Below are 11,439 nucleotides of genomic sequence, written 5' to 3' on the forward strand. Positions count from 1 at the left end.
TGTTTGTTCATCCGCCAGTGAGAGCCACCACTGTGGTCATAGTTTAAGTTCTTAGTTTAAGTTTGAGTTTAAGTTTTAGTATAAGTTAAAGTTTTATGTATGCCTATGTCTTTATGTGTGTGTTGTAGCAAGTTTGTCTGTTGGGATTTTCATATGTGTTTGTGCAGCATAACGGTTCTGGATCCCTGTCTGTTTAGGGATCCAGTCAGCAGGGCTGTGGCAGGTTGGTGAATGTCTGTTCACCTGCCATTTCCGTATTGCTGTTTCTGTTCCCCTTTTCCCAACAGCTTGGCCATTGAGGCTCCTGCTCCTCCGTGTCAAGGAGGAGTAGGTTGCCTTACCCAGCTCCTAGCTCAGGGATCTGCGGAGGGTAAGACAGGGCTCCGAGGTTCCGGCGCATGGGCCCTCCTACCTTAAAGGTCGGCCCATGCAGGTTAGGAGTTAGGGTCAGGGTAGGGACGCTGTAGGAGGTGACCTGCTCCCTGTCCTGTGGCTTCATGGCCGAGTAGCTACTTCAACACCTGGCACCTCACGGCTGAGGGTTTCCCCCATCCTCAGCCGTGACAATTACATTTTCCATCATTTGGTGGGAAGGTTCATTGTAATTTACTTGGATGATATACTAATTTACTCTCCTGATCTGAAGACCCATCAGGATCACGTGAGACAGGTTTTGTCGATCCTTCGGGAGAATAAATTATATGCTAAATTGGAGAAATGTGTGTTTTCTGTTCAGGAGCTTCAGTTTCTGGGATATCTACTTTCTGACTCTGGTTTTCGTATGGACCCCGAAAAGGTCCGGGCGGTTCTGGAATGTGACCGACCGGAAAATCAGAAAGCTTTGATGCGGTTTTTGGGGTTTACCAATTATTATAGAAAATGTATCTTGAACTACTCTACCATTGTAAAACCTTTGACCGATATGACTAGGACAGGCGTCGACTTCTCTGTCTGGTCGGATGAGGCATTGCAGGCCTTTTCGGCTATTAAGTAATGTTTTGCGTCTGCTCCCATTCTGATGCAGCCCGATGTGTCTCAGCCATTTGTGGTGGAGGTGGATGCTTCAGAGGTGGGGGTTGGAGCAGTGTTGTCGCAGGGTTCATCTCCTGGCAAATAATGTCTGTGTGCTTTTTTTTTCCAAGAAGCTCTCGGTCGCCGAGAGGAATTATGAAGTAGGAGATAGGGAATTGCTGGCCATCAAATTGGCCTTTGAGGAATAGCGTCACTGGTTGGAGGTGGCGTCTCATCCCGTTACGGTATATAGTGATCATAAGAATTTGGCTTACATGCAATCCGCCAAGCGTCTGAATCCTAGACAGGCTAGATGGTCACTGTTCTTTACTAGGTTAAATTTTGTGGTTACTTTTCACCCGAGGGTTAAAAACGTCAAGGCAGATGCATTGTCTCGTAGTTTTCCTGGGGGAAGTGATTCAAAGGATCCTGCTCCGATTTTGGCTGATGGGGTGGTGGTCTCCGCTCTGTTTCCTTAGTTGGAGATGAAGGTGTTGGGAGCCCAAGAGGGGGATCCTGATTCTTGTCCCCCAGGGAGGTTGTTTGTTCCTGCTGGACTGCGATACAAGGTATTCAAGGAACATCACGATACTGTCCTTGCTGGACATCCTGGTGGCAAGTCCACCTTTGATCTTATTTCTCTGAGGTTCTGGTGGCCCGGGTTATGTAAGAGTGTTGAGGCATATGTAGCAGCTTGTGAGACCTGTGCACGGTCAAAGGTTGCTCACTCTCGACCTTCTGGTTCACTTCTTCCTTTGTCTATTCCATCTCGTCCTTGGACGCACTTGTCTATGGACTTGATTACTGATCTGCCGATTTCCTCCGGGAAAACTGTTTTAGTAAAATGGCTCACTTTGTATCGTTAGCTAGTCTGCCCAATGCTAAGACTCTTGCTCAGGTTTTTGTTGATAACATCATGAAATTACATAGCATTCCCTCGGATGTGGTTTCTGATAGGAGCACGCAGTTTGTTTCCAGGTATTGGAGGGCGTTCTGCTCTCGTCTTGTGAACAACTTTCATTCTCTTCCGCTTTTCATCCGCAGTCGAATGGGCAGACAGAGCGTACTAACCAAAACCTGGAGACCTACTTGGTGTTTTGTGGCTGAGAACCAGGAGGACTGGTCCTCATTCTTATCTCTAGCAGAGTTTTCTTTGAATAACCGTAGGCAGGAGTCCACGGGTAAGTCACCATTTTTTTGCGCATACGGTTTTCATCCTCAGTTTGGTACCTTTTCTGGGACTGGTTCCTCTAGGATGCCAGAGGAGGAGAGATTTTCTTCTGCCATGTCTTCTATCTGGCGGAGGATCCAAGTTAATTTGGAGAAGATGGGTGAGAGGTATAAGCGAATGGCTGACAGGAGACGTATGACTGGTCCGGACCTGTGTGTGGGTGATCTGGTGTGGTTATCTACCAAAAATATTAAACTGAGAGTACCATCTTGGAAACTGGGTCCACGATTTATTGGACCGTACAAAATATCTACGGTTGTCAATCCAGTGGCGTTTTGTCTGGATCTTCCGCAGATCTGGAGGATCCATGATGTGGTCCACAGGTCTTTACTGAAGAAATATGTGAAACCGGTGGAACCATCGCCATTGCCTCCTCCCCCTGTTCTGGTTGATGGCAATTTACAGTTCAAGATCTCTAGGGTTCTCGACTCACGTTTTCTTCGGGGTTCCCTTCAGTACTTGGTACACTGGAGGGGATACGGCCCCGAGGAGAGGATGTGGGTTCCGGCTGAGGGTGTTAGTGCCAGCCGACTGGTGAGGGCCTTTCACAGGGCCCACCCGGATAAAGTTGGGCCGGGGTGTCCGGAGGTCACCCGTAGAAGGAGGGGTACTGTCATGCCCTGCTCAGGTTATGTGCGGAGGTCTGCCAGGTTAGCAGCACGTGTGTAGTTTTTTTGGTTTGTTTTGGCTTTGGAGTTGAGATGTATCCGCCTCCCTTAAGGTGCACTGGGTGGGGTCGTTTGTGTGAGTTTAAATTACGCCCCTTCCCAGTGTCCTGTGCGGGTTATAACTTCTATCTTGCTCTGAGGAAAGGTGGATTTGCTGTTTCTGCTCTGCTACAAAGATAAGTTGGTTTTGGTTTCCTTTTTGTGTTCTGTCTAGGCTGTTTTAGAGACACCTGCCTCCTCCGGGACCTGAGGAAGCAGGCTGCCTCTTTTCCCCTTTCCACCATCTCAGGGACTTTAAAGAATCTTCAGCCTTAGGCACGGGGGCACGTTTATTCCCACCTTTAGGGTCTGAATGTGGGCACAGAAGTCCAGGGAGAGCTGGTAGGGAATTGTCAGGAGGTGACCTTTATACCCAGCTTCTGGCCTAGACGCTTGTTTTGAGGTTATCTGTGTGTTTATTGTATCTTGTATCCTACCCACCGTGACAGGGACACAGGACCGTGAGTATAGCTTGCTGCTGCCACTAGAAGGCGACACTAGGCTGAAAACTGTTAGCTCCTCCCCTGCCAGCTATACCCCCTCCAGCCTGGAGAGAGCATATCAGTTTTTATCTTAGTGTCGTAGGAGGCAGACCTCCCTGCTTAGCAGGGTGGCTCTGTGATTTATTTTATTTTAATCTCTTTTCTCACAGGTTCAAGGACACAGAGTAACAAGGCTGCACTGTCTCCCCGGGTGGCTGGCCGGTGTCGGTTGTCCCACCGCCTTGCCACCCCCAAGAAGACAAGTGGACCAGGGCAGCCTAGCTCCCCTGCTTCCCGCCAGCAAGAGGGCCACCTACTCCAAAACTTTTACTGCCCGGTCCCCTGCAACTTCGGTGCCAGCGGCCGTAGAAGTGGCACTGCTGGTCTGACAAGGAAGAGTGAAGACAGGTGAGTATGTACCACCAGCGGTCCTTCCCCTCATAAGTCCCAATACAGCCCTGGAGAGGGGGTAGCGTTTCTGGCCATGTCTCACTAGTCATGCGGGGGTTAACTTCTGCAGCGGCACTCTGGCATGCCGCGTCAGGCGGGGTTTAATGTCACCGTTCGTTTGGGCACACGGCGGGGGTACTCTGCGGGGTCATCTTCCGCTTCCTCCTGCAGTCACGGCGGCACTCACTTTTGGTTTTCCCTGATCGGGCAATACAGAGCGAACATTCAGGGGGTGTGGATTGAGGCAATTCTCTCCGGTCAGGCTCGTCAGCGTCCGGGAGGGGGGAGGAGCTATCTTTCCCGCCGCGACAGCGTCCCTCCCCTCCTCTGCTTGGCGCTTCTCAGCGTTGGTGAGATACAGGACCTGTGTTACCGCTATTTCTGGTAGGAACATCGCTACCCCCTCCAGCGTAGTGTAACTGTGGCACACATGTCTGAGCCGGCCAATACCTTCCCTCAGGCACCCTGCAGGGCCACCTACTATGCCTGCACTTCGTGCAGGGTAAAATTCCCTCGTGGACAGGCAACATCTCTGTGTTCTGCATGCCATGCGTCCGCACAGAGCCATCCCTCCCCTCTACAGCCCACAGAAGTATAGGACCATTCTGGCTGTGTGGAACCTGACTGGGCAAGGGCCATGTCCCGGGCAGTGGAATACCTTTCTAAAATCTCCAACTCCACCCTTTCTCTATTGGCTCATTTGGTTGAGAAATCGCCACCGGTGCAGTCTACACCATCTCAAGGTGTACAATCCAGGAGCAGGCTTCCTAGCAAGCGTCCCAGAGCAGGTCACCATTCCTCCTCTGACGCCTCAACATCCCCCCCTCCTCCCGGTTCCCATTCACAGGCGTCCTCCCTAGGCAACGCGCTGTCAGATGGGGAGATTGTAGATTCGGATGCGGAGATGAATCCGAAGCAATCCTCCCAGATTGCATCCATGGTGGATAGTCTAGTATCTGCTATCCTGGACACCTTCCAGGTACAGGAGGACCTTCCCTCCACCAGCGGGTGTCATTTTCTGCGAGCGAAGCAGGCCCCTAAATCTTTTCCCTTGCACGACGACTTTTCTGTGCTTGTAGCAAAAGCTTGGGAACAGCCAGGTCTATCCTTTTCCAGCAGAATGCGTGGAAAAATGGTCCTCTCCTCCGAAGGTGGATCCACCGGTCGCTCGCCTAGCGAAGAACACGGCTATTCCGGTGGCCGAGGGCTCCTCTCTTCGAGATGGACCGTCGCATTGAATCGCTATCCAAGTCTGTGTTTACGGCCAGTGGATCGGCCCTGCAATCCATTTTTCGCCTCTGCGTGAGTGGCCAAGGTGGTCTCGGAGTGGGCCCTCCTCTTACACCAAGTCCTGGCGGCGGATCTCCCACCTGTGGAGCTCGAATCCTTGGCAGTCTGCGAGGCGGCTTTGGACGCTGGTACTTTGGTCGCGCGCCCTTCTGCTCTCGCAGTCTCTATTCGCCGGGAGCTCTGGGTGGCAGACTCCTCTAAGCGCTCACTTTCGAGCCTCCCTTTTACCGGGTCTCGACACTTTCGTTCCCAGCTCGGCAAGATTATATCGGAAGCGATGGGTGGGAAGAGCACACATCTTCCACAACCCAAGGCAAAACTTTTATTTCGTCCTAGAGCTTCGTCCTCCCGTTATCAGTCCTTTCGGAGGTTCTTTGGCACTCGTCCAGCAGCTACCTCGGCAGCCAGACCGCCCAAACTGGACCAGCGCAAAAAGCCATCCTTTAAGCCCCAGCCGGCCTGGCGTCCGTGGGCTCAGCCACCACGTTCCTTTTCCGGATGAAGGTGTGCCCCCTCGCGCATGGACGCATGGACACTCGAGGTTGTCCCCTCGAGTTACAAAATAGAATTCAAATCCATTCCTCCCAACCGCTTTTTCCTCTCACAACCCCCCAGGGATCCAGTTCGGGCTGCGGCATTCTTTCAAGCAATCCAATCCCTTCTCACACGGGGGGTGATAACTCCAGTGCCTCTAGAGGAAAGGTTTACAGGTTTTTATTCAAACCTGTTTGTAGTTCCCAAAAAAGAGGGCGAGGTCCGTCCGGTGCTGGACCTCAAGGTGGTGAACCGCTTCCTCCAGATTCAACGGTTCAGGATGGAGTCCCTTTACTCCGTGGTTGCTTCATTGGTCAAAGGGGAATTCATGGCGTCCATAGACATTCAGGACGCCTACCTGGACGTCCCTATCGCAGCTGTTCACCAACGTTTCGCTGTTCAGTTGTGCCATTACCAATTCATCGCCAGGCCATTCACGAAGGTACTCGCTCCCCTCCTGGGCCTTCTGCAGTCCAGAGGCATTACTCTTCTCCCTTATCTGGACGACATCCTGATCAAGGCTCCGACAGTCACTCAGTGCGAGGGAAGTCTTCGGATCACCCTGGACACTCTCTCCCGCTTCGGCTGGATAGTGAATCTGCGGAAATCCTCCCTCAATCCTTCCACCCAGATCAGATTGCTTGGCATGACGCAGGATTCGGGCGCGGCATTAGTACGCCTACCACAGGACAAGAGACTGGACATCCAGCGGTCGGTGCGTCTGCTACTCCAGCGCCGCAGTACGTCAATCCGCAATTTTGTGCGGGTACTGGGGGTTTTGGTGGCCTCCTTTGAGGCAGTCCCATTCGCTCAGTTCCACACCAGGTCCTTTCAGCGTGCTATTTTGTCCTTTTAGGACAAATTTCCTGATTCTCTGGATCGGGAGATTCACCTGTCTCGGCAGGTACGGTCAGGACTCAGTTGGTGGATCGCACCTGCGCACCTGGATATGGGGAAATCCTTTCTCCCAGTCACATGGACGGTTATTACAACCGACGCCGGTCTTAACGGTTGGGGCGGAGTCTTCGCCACCCGGACGGTCCAGGGCGTTTGGTCTCAATCAGAGTCCAAACTGCCCATCAACATCTTGGAGCTCCGGGCCATTTATCTTTCCCTTAGCCATTGGACTCTCCTCCTGCAGGGCCGTCCGATCAGAGTGCAATCGGACAATGCCACGGCGGTGGCTTATATCAACCACCAAGGGGGGACCCACAGCCTGGCGGTGATGAAGGTATCCGCAAAGATTCTGCAGTGGGCGGAAGACCACTTTCTGGTGATATCTGCGGTCTACATTCTGGGAGTGGACAATTGGACGGCGGATTTTCTCATCCGGACGACGGTGGACCCGGGGGAGTGGTCTCTTCCATCAGGAGGTGTACGAGGCTCTCTGTCTCCGGTGGGGACGTCCGGACGTGGACTTGATGGTGTCCAGGCTTAATCGCAAGCTCCCGTGCTTTTTCTCTTGCGCAAGGGATCCCGAGGCACACGGCGTGGATGCTCTCGTGGCGCCATGGGACGACTTCTCGTTCCTGTACGTCTTCCCACCCTTACCTCTCCTGCCCCGGATTCTGCGCAGAATCAGGATGGAGAACATCCAGGCGATCCTGATTTTTCCAGACTGGCCTCGCCAGTAGTATTCAGAGCTCATGCTTCTTCTAGGGGACGCGCCATGGCCCCTTCCAATTAGGGCTGACCTTTCACAAGGTCCACCAGATTTTGGATACACTACGTTTAACGGCAAGGCTATTGAAACCTTCATTTTAAGACAGAAGGGTTTCTCTGATGCGGTCATTCGGACTATGAATAGAGCCAGGAAACCCTCCTCATCCAAGATTTATTACAGGACTTGGAAGTCCTTCCTGCGCTTCTGTGAGGAGCGCGATCTTTCTCCCAGACGGTTTTTCCTACCTAATATACTAGCATTTCTGCAGTCCGGATTGGAGCTGGGTCTGGCGCTTAGTTCGTTGAAAGGACAGGTGTCTGCCCTGTCCATTTTTTTCCAGAGGCCCCTGGCCGGGTTAGGTCCAATCAAGACCTTTATGCAGGGGGTGGCTCACACAGTGCCTCCTTATCGTGCCCCCTTGCATTCTTGGGACCTGAACTTAGGTCTGGGTTCACTCCAGGCCACTCCGTATGAACCTCTCAGAGGTCTCCCTTCGCTTGCTCTCCTGGAAAAAAGCCTTTTTAGTAGCCATCACATGTATCCGGAGGGTTTCAGAACTGGCGGCTCTTTCTTGCAAGGAGCCCTTCTTGGTGTTCCATCAGGATAAAGTGGTGCTTCGCCCAGTGCCATCTTTTCTACCTAAGGTAGTATCAGCTTTTCACGTTAACGAGCACATTGTTCTGCCCTCGTTTTGTCCGCAGCCTTCTCATCCGAGGGAGGTCTTGCTCCATCGCCTGGATGTGGTGCGGGCTTTGAAGACTTACATGTCAGTCGTGTATCCCTTTCGGCGCACGGACACTTTGTTTGTCGTCCCAGAGGGTTCTCGTAAGGGTTTGGCGGCCTCCAAAGTGACGATTGCCCGGTGGATTCAATCGGCATTTGCCGAGGCTTATCGCCCAGGGACAAGGCGCCTCCTTCTGGGATCACGGCCCACTCTACCAGAGCGGTTGGGGCTTCTTGGGCTCATCTACAACACGCTTCTGCGTCCCAATTGTGTAAGGCGGTGACCTGGTCCTCCTTACACACCTTCACAAAATTTTACCGGGTGCATTCTTTGGCCTCGGCGGATGCTGCTCTCGGCCGCAGTGTAGTGACTTCCATGAGGGAGTTGCTTTCTTGGGGGTTTTGTATTCCCTCCCTGGGGACTGCTTTAGGACGTCCCACGGTCCTGTGTCTTCCAATGATATGAGCGAGAAAATTAGATTTTTGTGAACTCACCTGTAAAATCTCTTTCTCGCTTTATTCATTGGGGGACACAGCACCCATCCAATGTTCTTAGTGCGGCATGTGGGTTCCATGGGTTGCCAGTTGGGACCTTGTTTTTGGTTCGGTCTTATGGCACTGTGCAGTTCTTGTTTGGTTTTCAGTTTAATTTCTGCTTCTCCTACTGCTGGAGCATAAACTGATATGCTCTCTCCAGGCTGGAGGGGGTATAGCTGGCAGGGGAGGAGCTAACAGTTTTCAGCCTAGTGTTGCCTCCTAGTGGCAGCAGCAAGCTATAACCACGGTCCTGTGTCCCCCCCCCCCCAATAAATAAACAGAGAAAGAGATTTTACAGGCGAGTTCACAAAAATCAAATTTTTTAGCATTCCAATATAATCAAATTTGTTTCAATGGATTATATTGTAATGAAGGGGCATTTTTTGGTGCTTTTTCATAAGTGTATAAAACATTTATATAATTGTTATAGTGGATATTAATGGCCTATAAAAGCCATGTTGGATTATATTCACCATCTTATGTGAATCTTCATGTAGAGTGGAATAGAAGTTCATGGAAAGGTCACTTAAGATTTCTTCTCATGGCTGTTCCAGTCTGAAGAGGCCTTCTTGTCTCCTTATGGATTTATGACAGGAGATAAGAGTGCTCTCTAGCTGCAGCTGGTGCCAATTACCTCTACAGTTTGGTATTTATTAATGAAGCAGAAAATCTGTGATATCTATATACACTTATAGTCAACCTTAGTTTTGTATAAGAAAACCAATAAGACATATGTATTGTTTTATATTATGTATTATTTAGGACATTTATGTATTTGTTATCATATATTCTTAGGAAAACATATATTCCTATTATATGATGATGAAAGTTTGGGTATGGACTTTGCTAATGAGTATCTGTAAAGATGGTGTTTTTACTAACCATCAATTGGTACAGCAGAGGAGGCAAAGATATCTCTGTGAGAAAACAAGGCTCATTCATATTATTTAGGAGTGTGAGAAACATTTAAGGGACGCCTTGAAGTCTGTCCTTAATTGGTAAGAAGTGTCAGAATTAATCCCTATAGCTTTGATATAGGTTCCAGAGGTCATGTGTATAGAATGCAAGATGAAGTCAGACTTGCGTAGTTAACTCTTTATAGTATGATGCTAATAGCTTATACAACAGTGCCACCTAGGTATGAGTAGGTGACACTACAACAGTAGCAAAAGTGCATTTTGGGTGATGTAGTGACATCATCTCCCTTATCACATGTACACGCCTAGCCGACAATGATTGGAAAACTCCAAACTCGGAAGGTGTGTAAATGATAAGTTTGTGATTAGAGATGAGCGAACTTCTGTTTTAAGTTTGGCGTCTAAAGTTCAGCTTCCGGTTAGCGGAGGATCCCAATATGGATGCCGAATTACGTTGTGGTCCGTGGTAGCGGTATCAATAATGGCCATTATTGATTCCGCTACCACGGACCACAACGGAATTCGGAATCCATATTGGGATCCTCCGCTAACCGGAAGCCGAACTTTAGACGCCGAACTTAAAACAGAAGTTCGCTCATCTCTATTTGTGATCATAAACCACACACACACACACACACACAAGGAAAGGATCCACCACCACCACCTCCAACAAGAAAAAAAGAGAAAACACAGAGAAACAAAGAAAACCCAGGAGAAAGATCCTAATGACCAGATCGTACCTTAGAGCTGATTACCCTTAGTCCCTGCACATCATCTGTATTCTCGGTAATGTATAACTTTGTTTCGTGTAGTATTGATATAAATTAATAGCCTGATATTTAGTCAACTTCCCGCTTAGTGCGGATGCTTAGTGTTAAAAGGCGTTATGTCAATATTGTTAATATTCAGCAAAGATGCATATTGCTGAATAAAAGATCAAATATTGATTTAAGAGGAAACTCTCTGATTGGAATAATTTCATTCCATAGTCAATACCAGGCTTGATAATTTATATTGCTACCCCATTATCTGAGATTTGTTATAGTTGGGTGCAGAGCAAGGGTTCGTATCTTTTATTAACATTATTGAGTTTTTATATCTAAAAATTGTGGTCGAGGCGGATTGTATTATATTCTTCTGTCTGAGAGGTACTGTGTATACGCTGGTACCTGTATCTAGTGGTGAATTTTGGGTACTGCATATCACTATGTATCATTGCAGAATATTGACTTTCACATTGATTAACCTTTGATTGTATTTTAAATCATTGTATAATAAATAATTTATATTTTTGCATAGATGCTTGTACCTTGTTTTACTGATTGCACAATAGAATTAAATAACCAATCAAACTCTTTTTGGAGGTGATATATATGTCCACCTCGAGGATCACTAATCATTTGAAATTTTTTCTTTGATCCTTTCTTTTATATAAAGCCGTTTTCTTTATATCCCCGACACACTCATCGCAGAACAAAGCTGCACTGATAACAAAACACATTTATTAGTTAGGCCATGCACTGTACATACATCTATCAACAAAGGTTCATCATTTCAAAGGAAAGCAAAAATATATTTAAAGGAACAGTAACATCCAAAATAAACTGGGCAACAATTATATTAATACATCAAAGAAAATGTTTGATTCACAAGGTGAAAATTTTAGTACCCTAGTGACATGTGACTGGCCATTCTAAGTATTCAGTGCCCTGTTTTTTTGTTCTGACTTCCTGCATTAAAGGTATCCCCAATAGGTATCTAGTCTCAAAGCAATATAAAAAAGGAGCAATATTTCTCAACACAGTCCTCCAAAAAGCCCATGTCATGTTATGGATTTTCCATAACAGGGAAACGTCATTATGTGCACTGCTGCAGCCATTTACTGGACTAAGTG

Source organism: Bufo bufo, chromosome 5, assembly GCF_905171765.1.
Source record: "Bufo bufo chromosome 5, aBufBuf1.1, whole genome shotgun sequence".
Lineage (NCBI taxonomy): Eukaryota > Metazoa > Chordata > Amphibia > Anura > Bufonidae > Bufo > Bufo bufo.